The sequence below is a fragment of the Trichosurus vulpecula genome, chromosome 1 (assembly GCF_011100635.1).
Source record: "Trichosurus vulpecula isolate mTriVul1 chromosome 1, mTriVul1.pri, whole genome shotgun sequence".
Classification (NCBI taxonomy): Eukaryota; Metazoa; Chordata; class Mammalia; order Diprotodontia; family Phalangeridae; genus Trichosurus; species Trichosurus vulpecula.
The window spans coordinates 159,457,670-159,474,931 of record NC_050573.1 but is presented as its reverse complement, the minus strand read 5'-3'; positions in this window follow the sequence as shown (position 1 = coordinate 159,474,931).

The window sequence follows — 17,262 nt, the reverse complement described above, 5'->3', positions numbered from 1 at the left end:
TGCCCAAGAACTTCGAGTTAAGAAGACATAATCTTGTAGCTTCCCTAGGGCATGATTCCTTAAGCCAGCTCTATGGCTAATAAATTGTAAGAGTATGGATTGTTAACAGGATTTTACTGAACCTGTCTCTAACCTAAAAATGAGGAAACAACAGGCCAGAGACAAAGTGCCAGTAATCAGGTAGCCATTTAATTAATTAGTTTCATTATGAGGAACAGATTTGCAAATTGAGAATTCTCCTGGTCAGAATTCCACCTTGTGGAAGTGAAGACAGAGATTATAATACATAAATCCCAAACTGAAGGGGTGGGGGGAAGAAGGTGAATTACAAACAATGATTTCCCAGGCCAGAGTGGCTTCCCAGGACCAGCCCACAAATCCCACAATACTAAAGTACAAGTGTCTTCTATGGGAACAGCATTGTTCAAGTCTTTGGGGGTTATTACTTGGTGGCTTACAGGACCAGAGTTGTACGACTGGAAAAAGTTCTACAATCTTTGATTCACTTCACTTCAGGTGCACAGGCACAAGGATGCCAGTGATTGCCAGCCTTCTCAAAGTTTGATCGTTTTAAGCAGCATTGTGAGCTCTGACTCATAAGCTGCAAGAGGCAATTCTGAAAAATCTAATCTATTAGTATATGCATTACACATATCATATCTATTATTATAAAAAATCATAATTTCACAGGATCACTGAGGCATGGATCCTCTAACCTTAATGAAGGAGACCGAATCTCAACAAAAAATCCTGTCCTCTCTTCAAAGGACACCATCTTTTCATTCTAATCAACTCTTTTTCCCAAGTATTCATCCTGGGGGAGTGGAGGGTTGGGACTTTCTCTGGCTTCAGTCTGACTCCCATGAAAATGACAGCAGACATATGGAATGCAAGAAGACATTGACTATATTTGATGGTCATGCTAGGCTATGTCAGTGTTTGTAAGGAGGATTTTGTACTCCTTTAGAATTCAGTTTCTCAGGATCCATGGCCATAGGAATGTCTAGTTTCCAGGTGTTAGATAATAACTCCCAGAATAGCCCCAAGGATCCTAGATAGTAATTCCCAGAATCATAGTGATAGGCAGTCCTACTGAGGAGGCAGTCCTACCATGAAATATAGGGGTGACATAATTGATATTTACTACACTTTCGCAGAATGACGATATTGCTAAACTTAACCTGTGAGTTTAATGTTGGAAAGATGCCTTCTTTGTCGGTTGCCCTATAAAGCAAGTGGGCACTGGTTAGTGAGTGGGGAATCCATGGGGAAAGCATGAGGAATCTGCATATGCCTTGACTGGCCCCCATCAAGGCTGGAGGGGATTTAGGGGAGTACACAAGCTATGTGTCCAGATGTAGGGGTAATTGTCCCTCCTAGGGTTGTTAGGGAATGCTGTAGGAGCTGGTTTGTGCTCATTATCAGCAACCTTCTGAGAAGACTAGGCTAGAATAAAATAAGATTATTAACCCCTCCAAAGTTGTATGGCTTTCTGACCAGATCAAGAGTGACTCTGTCAGAGGCTGAAGTCTGAAACCTCCAGTGCCTCCTGTTATCTGTGAAACAGTCAGTAACCAGACTGGCAATGAAATATGGAACTAGCCACCCTATCTCAACAACCAATCAGATAACCAACATTTATTAAGTTCCTATATCTCACTTGCAATCAAGTCCTTCCCAGAGGACCTTGGAAACACGTCCTCATTTTTTTTAACTGTCTAGAAGCCTAAGTTATGTCCAACCTGGCTGTTTCTGGAGTTAACTTTTTCCTGTCCTTTGCTCTTTGGTTTCTGGAGGTTTTCCCCAATTAACCACACCCTCCAAACTACTTGCATAATTCCTGACCCAACCCTTCCCTCTTTCGCTACATCATAATTTCTGGATTTATATAAAGTCTTTCTTTCGATTGCATGTTTGTGTTTACCTTATTAGGTTATAAACTTGAGGGCAGAGGATCGTCCTTATTTTTAGCCAAACCAATAAATACATATTCTGTATCCTCAGGGCATTCAAGAAATTTGTTGGCTAAACGAACAACTTGCAAAAGAGAATACCAGATAAACTGTATACCCCAACAGCGGGACAAAGTTGGAAGATGTGATATAAAATCACAGAATAATTTTATAAAATTAAAGACTTGGGGGAGGGGTACATTTGAAATAAAACTTTTTAAAGCTTTTTTATGCACATCATCAAATAAATAAACTTATGTTTCTCTGAGATATCCGATATCATCAGTGACTAAGAAGGGGGAAAAGCCTGTTTCTAAAAAACAAATCATTCACTGTTTCATGCCCGTCTGCTTTTTATTTGCTCAAAGATAACTTTTGAAGGAACTGACTGATTTTGACTAAGTCAATTTAAAAACATTATTAAGTACCTACTATGTACTAGGCATTATGCTAAGCAAACAGAGGTTCAAGATCCTCATTATTTCAATGTATGGTTTAGTCCATTACCTTGAAACAAAAGGGAAGAAGTGTAATGCAGTAGAAATGGTGCTAGAGTTGGGGTTAAAGAAGGTGGGTTCTAATCCTGGCTCTGCTAGAAGACCTGCACAAATCACTTCACTTTTCTGGGCCTTAGTATCATCATCTATAATTTAAGAGGGCTGACTTAAATGACCTCAAAGGTCCCTTTGGGTTCTAAATCAGTGATCCTCTCAATAAAATGTAAACTCTTTGAGGGCAGGGTCTGTTTTTCACTTTTATCCTCAACATATAGCGGTAGTAATATACACCTGGTAGTATAATGGGTGTTTATAAATGCTTCTTGGATTAGATTGGATTGGTCTGACTTCAAATGGATGTTTTCACGTCATTGAATAACACTTCTGTCAGAGATCTTAGAAATCACTTGATTCAATACTCTCTTTTTACCAGTGAGGAAATTGAAGACCATAGTGTCCTGTCCTGCTTCACCAGGACCAGCTGGCTGCATGAAGAGGTGAGTTGATGCTGACGAAAACAAGGTAAATGCAAGCCCTGGAACTGGGCTCTATCCAGAGAATGGTAAGGGGCAGCCCTGCTTCCAACTGTCCTGTTAAGGAAAGCAAAGACTAGAACTAAGGTGATTGATTAAAGTTCAGTTCTGAATAAGGCCTAATAGGATTCTTCTCCAGCAGGGTTGGGGGCAGGTGGGGACGGGGAGATGGGAATATCGAAGCAAATGCACTCAAGAACAAATCTGCAAATATACAGGTAAAAATCAGGTTCCAAAAACAGCTAATCAATTGGGACAGAATAAAAGAGATAAGATCTGAGGTGTCAGAGCTGCCAGGCCTACTCATATGATTAGCTCCTTATCTGATTAGCAACAGCAGCTTTGTACTGAGGGTGGATCTCTATCTCTCTCTCATACACACACCTTCCTTTACTGATTAACACACTGCAGCAGTGGATTGAGGTAGCTCTGACACCATCCATTCCCTTTGGGTGCTTCTCAGTTCCCTGAGATTTTGATTTGACAGTATGATTGCCTCTACAAACTCTAAAGCTTATATGTTATAGAGAGATCCCCAGGTTCTTTCTTTAGGTCTACAACCTTTCCAGTCTAAAAAATATTTCAAGGGACCGTGGTGCCTTCAAGAGCCCAATTCTACCATTCTGACTATTTTCCAGCAAGCATTGTTCATCACTGAGGAAATATGGAGATGTAATGGATATAGATTGGCCTAGGTATGCAGATCAAAGCAGGGATTTACGGTAAATGGGAAGGAACAGGAGAGAGGCTGGTATCTTTTAACAATTGGGCACAGGGCCAATTAACTTCTCTACCAGGAATGGGCCTGATCAACCAGTTTCCCAAAAGGAAAATCTGAATAGAGACTTCATGCAGCAAAGTTACTAAACTCATCTAAGCTGGTTTCCTCATCTGAAAAATGGGGCTAGGAGAGGTTGAACTAGATCAACTGAGCAACCAACAAGTATTTATTAAGCATGTACTATGTATCAGGGCAGCTATGTGGCTCAGTGGATAGAAAACTGGGCCTGGAGTCAGAAAGACCTGAGTTCAAATCTACCTACAGAGACTTACTAGTTGTGTGATCCTAAGCAATTCACTTAACCTCTGTTTGCCTTAATTCGTTGGAGAAAAAAATGGCAAACCACTCCAATATCTTTGCCAAGAAAACTCCATGGATAGCCTTGGCATGCTCTGGTCCACAGACCCATGAAGAGTTTTTAATGAGTAAAGAATTGTACAACAACAAATCCTTATATTTAGGACAGCTAGATGGTGCAGTGGATGAAGTGCAGGGTCTGGAAGTTCAGATCTGGCCTCAGTACTTACTAGTTGTGTGACCCTGGGCAAGTCACTTAACCCTGTTTGCCTTTGTTTCCTTATTTATAAAATTAGTTATCTCTGTCAAGAAAACCCCAAATGAGGTCAAGAAAAGTCAGATATGACTGAAACAACTGAATATGTGTCAGATATTATGCTAGACAATGGGGGTACAAAAATGAAAATTAAACTGTCCCTGCCCTCAAGGAACTTATATTCTATTGGAAGAAACTGATAACTGGAGTTTCTTCTTTCTTTACTTCCTATAGACCAGGCTAAGTTCTTAACATACAAGGCTTCTCTGGTCAGGTGATGTTGATATGTCCACCATTTTCAAATAGCTCTGACTAGCTGGGTGGTACAGTGGATAGGGCACTGGACTTGGAGTCAGAAAGACCTGAGTTTAAATCCTTATTAGTTATGTGACCCTGGGCAAGTTATTTAACCTCTCAGCCTCAATTTCCTTTTCTGTAAAATGAGGATAATAATAGTACCTGCCTCTCAGGGTTGTTGTGAGGATCAAATAAAATAACGCTTGTGAAATTGAAAACATTATGTAAATGTTATTATCTGAAAGTGTTTTGTAAGTCAGAGTAGGCAGTCTCCCCTAGAGGTTTATAGTGTGAGGAGAAGAAAGGATAAACCTCTAGTAAAACTCATTGTACACATGAAATGGTATTGCAAGTAGATGAGCGGGGTGACTTGTAATAAAATTCTGAGTAGTTCTGAGCAGGAAGTGTAGCCAGGTATCTTGGCGACGGATGATAAAACATCTGAAGTTCTTCTCCAGGGTACTTACAGTAAGTGTATTTAGATTGCCCAAAAGATCCAGGATAGTAAGTAGAGAAAAAAAAAATGAATATGAATTGTAAAAGATAGCAGAAACTGGTAGTGCAAGATGAACTGGATACCAACATCAAGGTGAATGTTAAGACCACAGAGCTAAAACTTGAACAGGCGTGTGGCTTCAGTGGCAGTGGGTGACTCTCTCCAAGGAATGGAGTTGACTATCAGTATGTTAATGACTACTTAATCAAATCCTGTGTCAGCTACTCACTAGATAAGTCATTTAATCTCTCTGAGCCTCAATTTCCTCATTGATAAAATTCGAATAATAATATCTTCCTCACAGGACTATTGTGAGAGTCAAATGAGACAATGTGTGTGAAAGTGCTCCGCAAACCTTAATGCACCACATAAATATGAAATATCATAAGCCAAACAAAACTTTAACCACTAGGAGATGAATTTGATAGCCCTACTTAACATAAAAACTACGAACCCCAAATAATTCTAATTTAGCTATTATTTTTTAGCCAAACTAGTATCAATTTAGTCACATTTTAAAAATAATTTTTCTGTTAAAAACAAAAGTAAACCAAGCCTTAAGTCAAAACTTAACAGTCTAAAATAAAAAAAAAAAACTATCAACCATTTGGAAAGGTGACAAAAAATTAGCATCATTTATAGAGCCATAGGGATTTCACCTTGTCACTCCTAGTAGGCTCTTAAAGATACACATTAACAATTTCAGTCCATGTGACTGAACTGTTTTATGTGTTGCCATATATATATGAAGTTCCTTTTTCAGTAATAGTGTGTTAGTTTGTACTGCATCATTATATCCCCTTATCTAGTTGCCAAATAGGATACTTAGATTTATAGTGGGAGGACTGATATTGTAACTTTCTAATTCATCTGACATATAATGTTATATATTATGGTTACATCTATGTTCATGTCTTCTTCAACCATTTGTCTGTAAACCCTGTTTCTTATCTAAAAGCAAGCACTGTTTCTTATCTAAACTTTGCACCTCCCCTAGGAAATGATTCTATGCGCAGTAATCACTTAATAAATGTTTGTTGAAATTTAGAGATCATCGAGTTTTTTATTTATTTACTCCTCTTTTTGTAGAGAAGGAAACATCAGAGCAGTCATGACCTCCAATATGGACCTCTAAGTGTCATGGTTGCCCAAGGTCACATAGGTCATAAATAGCAGAACAGGATTTAAACCCAGGTCTTCTGACTCAAATGTAGTGCTTCCTCCACTACACCCTTATGATCAATAGCATGCATTTGTGACAGCTGAAGAGGTGAGAGATGCATCAGGTAGTAATGAGATTACCTTTCTATACAAAGCCAACCGGCTCACTGTCAGGATCCAGATGCCATAAATTAGTGCCACTCACAGCAGAAATTGTTATGAGGATTCTGTGTAAGTATAAGAGGTTTTAAAAACAAGACGATCTATTTCTCTTACCCATTTCAATTTTTCAATTAGGCAGCAAGACCTCTCCAAATGAATGATTATATGATAACTCAGTATCTTCATTAGAGAAAGAAAAGGAGAAAGCCCACAAACAAGACTTAAGTGTACAAAAAAGATTTGTTAGAAGATACTTCTTTATAGGCCACAGGAGCTGGGGTGGGGGTGGAGGGTGGCAGGTGTCACAATCTTCTAAATCTACTTTCAGATTGATGTGATGTGGTTATGTGGCAGCTTCTCTAAAGAAGGCTTCCTAGATTTCCTTTTCATATAGGAAAATGTGACATGTTAGAAATCCTCACTCCTTTAGGTGGGGGCTCAATAATTGTCCCTGAAAGGGGAGCAAGGTATGTTTATCTGCTAACTCTTTGCCTTTGATTTATGCTTGGGTGTCTATGATGACAAAATGATTAAGGGGCAGAGATAAGAGCAAGGGACTGGAATGCTTTATAGTTTTCCTCAGCATTGGCTAACCAAGGGGATAGGGTGATTCTTACGAGGCGTTGTGGGGTTATTTGGGTCCAAATAAACACTTATCTATGAAGTTATAAATGGGGAAACAAGTAGAGGCATCTTTCAGGAGCAAAAGTAAAAGTAAACAATATGTAATAAAAACCACATAGGTGTACATAATTACAGTCAATTTATCTTGACATCGGTCTTTCCTGGAAGACCTGCCTCTAAGTTCCTAGCCAAAGGCAGAATAGCTTTGGATCATACTCTAGAGTGAGAATCAAAAGCCTTTATTATAGCTTTTCCCCCCCTTAGCATTCCACATAGGAATGCATGCTAAAATGCTACAAGAGAGACAGAATACACTTTGAACATACAAAAATCCCAGCAAGGGAAGAAAAGTCACAGTTAATGATATAGAAGAGTAGGTACCCCAAACCAGATAGTATGAGATGAATCATGGCAGTTATAGTTTACATGGACCTACAACATAGCCCAAACCTCTATTCCCACCCTGGAGGGTGACAAGGTCACAGTAGACGGAGACTATAATAGAGAGGAGAATAAGGCTATTATACTCCAGCAAGTAACCTCTCTTGGGAACTGAAGCCTCTACCTCAGGAACCAAGTTCTTCATGCCCAGCCCAAAACATAAACAACTCCAACTTAGCCCTTTAAATGGTCAAAGGTTGTGGCTATCCCCCAATCACAGTGAAAGGTTCTGGCTGTGTAATGATGATTATAAAATCCCTTAAGGGAATCAGTACTGCCTAAAATTATCCAAGACCCAGGATGGTATAACATAGTGTATTGAGCTTGAAATCAGAAAGGCCAAGGTTCAAATCTTATCTCAAACTCTTACTAAATTTGTGACCCTGGGCAAATCCCTGACCTTTCTAAACTTTACTTCCCACATAAACAAAATAGCAGTAATAATACCACCTACTACACAGGGTTGTTGTGAGAATTAATGAAATATTAGACATCAAGTGCTTTACAATCCTTAAAATATTATAGGAATGTGAGCTGTTATTAAAACCAGAAAAGTCTAAATGTGGCAAGAGCAGACTGGCTGGTCTTCAGCTCCCTTGTGTATCCACCAGCCTCCAGGAAGCTCTTCCTTTTTGATGCAGCTGGGTGGTGCAGTGGATTGAGTGCTGGACTTATAATCAGGATAGACCTGGGTTCAAATCTGGCCTCTGTCACTTACTAGCCATACGATCCTGAACACTTAACATTTGCCTTCTGCAGTTTCCTCAATTATAAAATGTGGATCATAATAGCACCGACCTCCCAGGGCTATTGTGAGGATTCAATGAGATAATATTCATAAGGTGCCTTGTACATATTAGGAGCTTAATAAATGCTTATTCCCTTCCCTTTTCCTCTCAAGCAGTCAAGAAGGTAACCACATTCTAAGCTCAGAACAAGTCTGTCTGTTCTGAATAGGATGCTCTAACAGTTTGATTAACTGATGACAATATATGCCACCTGACCACGACCTGTGTCAAACCCAATAAGCTGCCTCGAACCAAACAATCCTACACCTATTTTATGACTACCCAAGTCAATATGGGCATAAGAATACTAAACATAGGACTTTGGCCTAATTTTCGTGATGTTTTAAACAATTGATCAATAAATGACATCATAGTAGCCTGCAAAAGTTAATATTTCTCACTAAATGTTTAACAGTGCCAGGATGGGGCTTAAATTAAGCCTTTGGGGAAAAACGGTCCTCAAAGGCTGAAACACACACACACACACACACACACACACACACACACACACACTCTGAACTTGGCCTTTAATCTCAATGTAAAATTGTTAGAGTGGAATGAATTTTTAGTTCTAACCTCATTCTATGTCCTTGGGGAAATGTCCAGTGGAACAGCAAGACAATGGAATTTCCCAGGAAAATTCCACTATTAAATAAATCTTTTCCTCATCCAGTCTGTGCTGGAGGGGAATTCCCACTTGTTACTGTATTTCTCTCCTTTCTAAAGTGAAACAGGACAACTATGTGCTGCCAACGCATGAAGTCACAAATTCATGGATGGAGTTAAAAGTGAACAATCTCAGTTTTCTCTCTATTACTATATTTTAATATATTTTCTTAATGTTTATTCATCATTTGATTGTAATCTTGTATTTCAATGTTATTTCATCTTTTAAATTTTAAATTTTTATTCATTTCAAACTTAAATACAAAAAGACCAAAACAAGAACATTTCCATGTACATAACACAACATAGAAGATTCAATATAAAATTGTGAATTTGTATTTCAAGCTGTTTACTTTTTAAAATGTAATAAATATTACATTGTTTTCAAAGCTACCCTGCTTTTCTGTGCTTCCTTCTAAGTTTTCCTTTGTTCTCTGCTGTTTACTTTTTGTATTTTTCTCCCTCCCTCCCCATGTCACCCTACAAAAGGCTACAATTAAACACAAATATATATACATATATATATATATGTACATACACACATACACACACATATAAATATACGTAAAACCATACTACGCATACTTCTATTTATCAGTCCTTTCTCTGGAGGTAGACAGCCTCTTCCTTCATAGGTCCTTTGTAGTTGGTTTTAGTATTTATGAAACTCAAGATATATTAGTCATTCAAAGACATTCTTAGAACAAAATTTCTATTACTATGTACAACATTCACTTGGTACTGCTCATTTCACTTTTCATTATTTCATGTTCAATATTATTTTTAAAAGGGCCTACGAATAGAGCTTATCACTCTCATATTTATTGCAGGTGACAGGACAAAGATTTTCTTTAGGGATTCACATATTCTAATTCTTTATCAAATGATAAACTATCAAAAAATCTGAGAAGAAAAGAAGAAATGAATGCTGTTTAAAAGATAAGGCAACAGATCTCATCTGACAATCCCTCATTTATAAATAATAAAGTCACTAGGAACGTATACATCTCTATGTAAAGGATGATGTAATACGCAAGCCACTAAATCTTTAAACATTATTTTCTTTTAGAGTAGTGATTCATTTCAAGAAAAAGAATCTCTAAAGCCCTAAGGTGATGAGACAGAGTCTCATATGTAGTCAACTCTCTGCCTGTCATCTTATGTACTTAGTGAGGTAAGAATTTTTTTAAACCTATTCTCTTAGTAATGTCACTACAAATTGTAACACTTAGCAGCAGTAACATCTTTGAATGTGAGAAATTAAATGTAGTAGAAATAGTATAAAGAGGGTAGAGAGTAGGGTTTTAGGCTCAATCTGCTATTAACTAGCCATATGACATTGAGCAAATAACTTAATCTTTATGGGTCTGTTTCCTCATCTACAAAATAAGGTTTTGGGGGCAAATTATCTCTATGTTCACTTCCAGTAGTTTAAAAAAAACATATTGAACCAGGCACATGCTTTATTTCATTTAATTTTATTTAATTTTACTTTTGAGACTAGGTCTCTCTATTACACCCAGACTGGAAGTGCAAAGGCCATTCACAGGCCACCCCACTGCACAGATACTTTAACCTGCTCTGTTTCCTTTCTAAGCTTCTTTATCTTTCCTTAGGCAACCTAGTTACACTCCCCCCATCTCCCACCATATTAGTGCTAGACTTAATGTGGACACCAATTAGCTTGTGTTACTGATTAACCACTCTGAAAGTCATTCAGGAAACTGTGGGACATGGGAGTGACTTGGTAAACTGGAGTTTAATGAGAATTTAAATAAGTTCATTTGTAGAATAAACCCAGGTCTGGGGTGTTTGCAAATCCCCCTGGTGGTTGGCCAGGATAGGGCAGGGGTTGGAGAATGAGAGAGATGGTGGAAGTGATTGAGCTTTGTACAACCAAGGCAGGGATGGCCAGGTCCCTTCAAAGCCCCACTTGCCTTTTCCCTTCACCCCCAAAGACAATTCCTCAATTTTTTTGTAGCAAGAATGAATGAAGCTGGTTAAATGCTTACTAGGTGTACACAAATAGAAAAGTGTGACAACACATGTTCATAATGTGCTCACATTCTAATGAGGGTGGAACTCCAACACATGTGGAAGGTTTCAGGTATAAGTCAGAGGGAAAAATCCCATGGCCCTTAGGGTGTAGCAGCAAAGTAGATGGTAATGTCTAGTATGGCAGTTGGTGGGGATGGCTGGTCCCTTCTTCACAGGAGCTGCTTCCCCAGATGATGTCTGTGATATATGGGCTAGACTCAGGACTGATGGCTAAAGCTGTGCTGCCACTCAGCTCATCAGCAGTTGTTGCTGGTGCTGATGAGGGAGGGAAAGGAATAAGCACTTATTAAGCACCTACTATGTGTCAGGCACTAGGCTAAGCACTTGCCAAATATCTTATTTGAAGGTAAGTTCCTTCTCCGCAGTGATTTCTTCCCTCATTGATGGCAGTTTGGGCTAAGCCGGAAGCAAGTCTGGTGATTTGGAGAGCACTGTTCCCAAGACTCTTGGGTTCAGGGTCCTAGGCTATCTCCAACAGGGTCTTAGGGGAGATGATGCTCCAAATGGTCTCTGATTCAATTAGTCACAGATTCAACTAGAATTCTTGCTCCATAGGGTGTGGCTGAGTGGATATCAAAAATTGTCTTCAGAGGCATGCTCAGATTAGAGCTTCCAAAGTTTCAGTTAGTGATAAATTTGGAAAAATTCCTAATCTGCCAGAACATCTCAGAAAGCTATTTATTCCTCTCACTAGGCACCTAATTAAACTCCCAAGTTAGGCAATAACCTTATGGATCATAGCCACCCTGACCTGAGCCATTAGGTAGTTGTAATTATTTATAGCCATGGCTAGTTTCTCCTACAGGGCTATTGTCAGCCGTAGTTAAGAGAGCAGGCATTCTAGCTACCACTTCTGAAGCTGATCGACTTCTTCAAAACGAAAAAAGACCTAAGAGAGGAGTTGCTTTCCAGTACTCTAATGCATGCTTCTAGGAGGGCCCTAGGCTGTGGGCTTTAGCTCTGCTATAGGTTGGTGCTCCTGAGCTCAAGCAATCCACCAGTCTCAGGCTTCCCAGTAGTAGGGATACATGCCACCAGTCCAGCTAATAGGTACTAAAGCTTCCATTTGACTCTTTGAAAGGAAGGCATGAACAGGGAAGGTGTAATTTACAATTACATTTTATATCAAAAACTAAACTGATTTAAGCACATTTGTGTCAAGTATATAATCACCTCTTGCTGAGCTATAAAACTCCTTGTAATGTTAAAGGTATAATGAGATGTTAAGTAGTTTTACCACAGCCCTACAACAAGGTGTGAAAAAGCATAATTATGTATTAGGAATTAGAAGATTTGAAGAAGGTCCTCAATCAGCTGGAGAGGATCATAAGGCCTTGTTCATTGGATGAAGGCATCTGACACCACACAGAAAACATAGAGTGATTGGCCAAATCAATTACAATACACATACATATCCCAACACCACCACCACCACCACTTTGGGCCTATAAAAAAGAAATAAAGCTATCCAGCAGTTCAAGAGTGAAGATAATTCAGCCTAGAAGTTGCCTGTAGAAGACATACCTGCAGTGAGAGAAGGAGGGATTTCTTTCTCCTCTCCCCTAATCAGCTCAGCAACCAGCCTAGTGGAGGGAGACACTGAACCCAAGGGAGAAATCTGGGAAGATTCTGGAATCTTGGAGAGAAAAGACTTCCAGATAATATTACCAAAGTAATCAGTAGCCTGGACTTATATCTGTTGCATGGGCACCTCACTGCCATTATGTTTTAAGTCTGTGCCTATTTTTTCCCAAGGATGCCATGTATATTAGTGAAAGTATCCTAGATATATGGGGAAGGAAGCTACAGTTACAGCTGTTATCTCTCTGTTACCTCAGCTGGGTTCTCAGGGTCTGCTCCTCTCTTCAGTTCAACTCTCAAGTGCCAATGCTAGCTCTTTCTTGGATATGGAGATGGCTTTCCTTTCTGTTGCCAGAAGTCCCTCTCCTCCTTAAAGATACTTTCTTCTTAGAATAACTACCGCTCTATATCTGTATGTCTAGTGTGTATAGTGCCACTTCAAAGTGATATGAGTGATGGGGGTTATGGGAGGGATGAAGAGGAGAAAGAAAGGCAGAGGAGGGGGTAAAGAGAGGTTCCCTCCTCCAGGTCTCCTGGCCGAGAGAGAGAGAGAGAGAGAGAGAGAGAGAGAGAGAGAGAGAGAGAGAGAGTGAGAGGATGCCTTTACACAAGGAATATCTTTAGAAATGTTTATGCTATGTAAACCATTTCTATTTCCTTACAGGGTTTAATTAGGGTGAGGAACCAATGGCTCTATCTTGAGTGGCCTACCTCAAACTCTACAGGTAATTTTATTAACAATATGATTACATCTATGTTGCTATACAGTATTACATAATCCATAGCAGGCAAAACAACATGGTTATTTATGTCCTCTGATTCCAGTCAGGAGTATGCATCATCTGATGTTATTATCCAGCACCCTATCCTGATTCACCATAACAAATCCTCCAGACTTTCTAAAGGACACACCTTCCCTAGCCATATCAGACACACTTTTGACCTACAAAATATGAGCCATGATTTTACACTCCACTCCAAGTTGGAACTTGCATATATCTTGTTAATGGAACTTGTTACATGAAGCATAGGTTTCATACTGATTTGAGATCTACATCCCTAATTTTTATTGGCACAAAATCATGCATAATTTTAATGAGCAATTAATACAGGTTATAACCTGACGTCTTAAAGGAAAAATTACTTATTTTAATTGCAGGTACTCAATAAACATTTGCCGAATTGAAAGGACCAATGGGATACTAAGGTTGTAGTAGCTTGCTGCAGAGCTCTGTCCTATCTAATGTTATCAAAACTTGGATGAAGACAGGAAGCACTATCAATCTTCATTCTCCTTGACATCTCTGCAGCATTTGATACTGTTGACCTCCTTCTCCTGGCTAGCTCTCTTCTCCAGGTTTTCAGGACAATTTCTTGATTCTCTTCCTACCTGACTGCTCCTTCTCAGAAGCCTTTATTGGATATCAGCTACCACACAGCCCCCAACTTTAAGTATACCACAAAGCTCTATCCTATATTCTTTTGTCTTCTCTCATTACATCACTGTTTCCAAAGACAGTTTTGTTTGGTAGACAGAAAAGTTCTTCCCCAGCCCCACAGACTTCCACATTACCCAGGACATGACTCTAGCTATAGTATGATGCCTGCTCTTCCCCTGCCATGGTCTGACCTGAGCAAAGTATAGCACGACCACACACCTCCTTATTATTCCTGGAATCTATATTGCTCTTACTGCAGCCCAAGATCATACTAGTTTTTCTAGCTGTCACATTACATTATTACTTATATTTAGTTTATGGTCCACCAAAACCTCCACAACACCAATATTTTAACATAGAGCAAACAGTGTATCTGAAAAATTAAACTTTTGCTAAACTTTTATTAGTGGTTTGTTTTTGAGATGTACACGTGTATACATATAATACATAATTTAATAAGATAACAAAACTCTTATTATTCCCCCTTCTGCCTTTTTTTCCTTCTTCAAACTACTTCCTAAGCATGCTTTCACAATCTTATATTTGTAAATTCGATTTTTTAAATCTTAGTGTAATACTTTATATTTATTCCTAGTAAATTTCATTTCATGAAATTTGGCCCCAATTTCTAGCCTTTTAAGAGCTTTTTAGATCCTGACTCTGTAATTCATTGGGCTAATGATTCCTCCCACCTTTATGACATCTGTAAATTTAATAAGCATGTCATTTATGGTTAATCTAAATAATGACAAAAAATGTCAAACAGTATAAAACTAAGCTCAGATCCCTGTGATACTCCACAGGAGAATTCCTTCCAAATTAACAATAAACCCTTAATGATAGGCCATTTAACCAGTTATAAATCCATAGAATTGTACTGTTCTCTATCTCATATCTTTCCATCTTTTCTACAAGAATAGCATGAGTCAAGCTAAGTGGAAGCTAAGAATCCTAACACAGTCTTAGACTACATTAAAAGAGGTATGGCTTCTAGTCCAAGGAGGTAGTACTCTGCCCTGGTAAGACCACATTGGGAGTATTGTGATCAGTTTTGGACACTACATTTTAAGAAGGACATTGATAAACTGGAGAATGTCCAAAAGAGGGAAACCAGTATGGTAAAGGGTTTAAGTTTATGACATATGAGAATCAGTTGAAAGACCTGGGAATGTTTAGTTTAAAGAAGAAAAGACTCAGGAGGATCATGATAGGTGTCAAGAACTTGAAAGGTTATCAAGAAGGATTTTTTAAAAAATTAGTTTTCAATGGTAAGGGGTAGGAAGGAAAGAAAACAGATTTTTGTTCAGTGAAAAAATAAAATTTAATTTAAAAGACTGTCATGTAGAAAATGAATTCAATTTGTTTTATTCGATCTCAAAGCAGAACTAGCAGTAAGGGCTGGAATTTTCAAAGAGGCAAATCTAGGCATGACTTAAGAAGAAACTCCCTTACTATCAGATCTGTTCAGAAGATTGGTGGAGCAGTCAACAGAGCTCTGGGCCTGAAATCTGGATGACTTAAGTTCAAATTTGACCTCAGACACTTACTAGCTGTGTGACCCTGGGGAGGCCATTCACTTCTGTTTGCCTCAGTTTCCTCATCTGTCAAATGTGGATTAAATAATAGCCCCTTTCTCCCAGAGTTGTTATGAGAATTAAATAAGATAAAAATTGCAAAGCACTTACTAAGTTGCCTGGCACATATCCTATATAAATGCTAGCTCTCATTTTTTTAAATTATAAAAGTGGAACAGGTTGACTTGAAAGGTAATGAGTTTCCCCCTCACAGGTAGTTCTTAGACAAAAGCTGAGTAACCATTTGTTGGGTAAAATGTAGGAGGCACTCTTTTATAGGTATGGATTGATCTAGATGTTCACTGAAATTCCTTCCAACTCTGAGATTCTATATTAAATTTTATTAGATCTACAGTGAGAATTTTAGCAGCATATTAGATGATTAGTGGTCAAATTCTTCAGCAATCAGCAGAGCATAATATATAAATATTTTGTGTTTGTTTTTGTCTGAACCTATGAGTTCATCAATGTAGGGAACTCCCAGTTTGCAAAATCCCTATGTAAATACAAATCATGTATATTTTTTAATCTTTGAGATTTCCCAGGGTACCAAGAGTTAGTTAAGTTACTTGTGTATAACAAGTATGTGTCAGAGACAAGATTTAAATCCAAGTCTTCCTGACTTCAAGGTCTATCCTCCCTGAGGCCATTAAGGACTAGACCACCACATTCTGCCTTCAGCCTTAAGATTTCAAAACAGTACAGTAAACCACTGAGTGACATCATGACCAATTTGAATATAAGTTCCCTGAAGGCAGAAACTATATTTCTTTCTTTCATTCTTTGTATCCCCAGGGTTTAGCGCAGTGCCTCGAACATAATGAGATGGACAACTGCTTGATGCTCGACTTGTTGACATGGCCAAAGTACTGGAGTTAATTAATTAGATGTCTGAACCCCAAAGTACCCTGAAGAATGTTCCCATGAGCCCAAGAAAACTATCCTGGATTTCCTTATTCCTGTGGTCTATATGCTTTCTGTGCTCAGAGGCTCCCTGGCCATATGCTACCCTGTGTCCCACTCCAAGTCTGTATGCCTTGGTAGGGCATGGATATGTTAATTCTGTAAGATGAAGGCAGTGTCCTGGATCTTGTGTAAAGTAAGCATCTTAGGTTTTCCTTTAGGGGCCTTCTCTTAAATATTTCAAGTAAACAGGCTATTGTTTAGAGTTTTGCAGAAAAAAATTGAACTTGGGTAGACCTTAAAAGTTTTAAAAGTTCAATTATGCCTCATTTCCGTAAATCTTGCCTACTTGAGGGGAACAAAATCATCTAGGAATATTAAATTATAGGCTGGGGTCATAAGCATAATTTTTTTGATCACCGTCAGCAGTGGGATATCAAGTATGCAATGAAGTATCATCTATCTAACTATTTCTCTAAAGCAGAGCTCTCAAACTGGAAGCCCACATGCCACAAGTGGCCCAGCTGAATGCCCACTTAAGCCAAATCAAAATGCAATTGAGAAATGTTTTACCAAATAAATAAAATACAACACAGGTAATTTTAATTTGTCTTTTTCTAAGTCAATATGTGAGCCTTTTCTTTTTTGAGTTTGGCAGCACTGTTCTAAATGAAAACATTTTAAAGTAGAAGAAAGGTTTAAATTTTTCATATTAATTTTACACTCGATGAAACCAGTAACTGCTACTCACCCTTC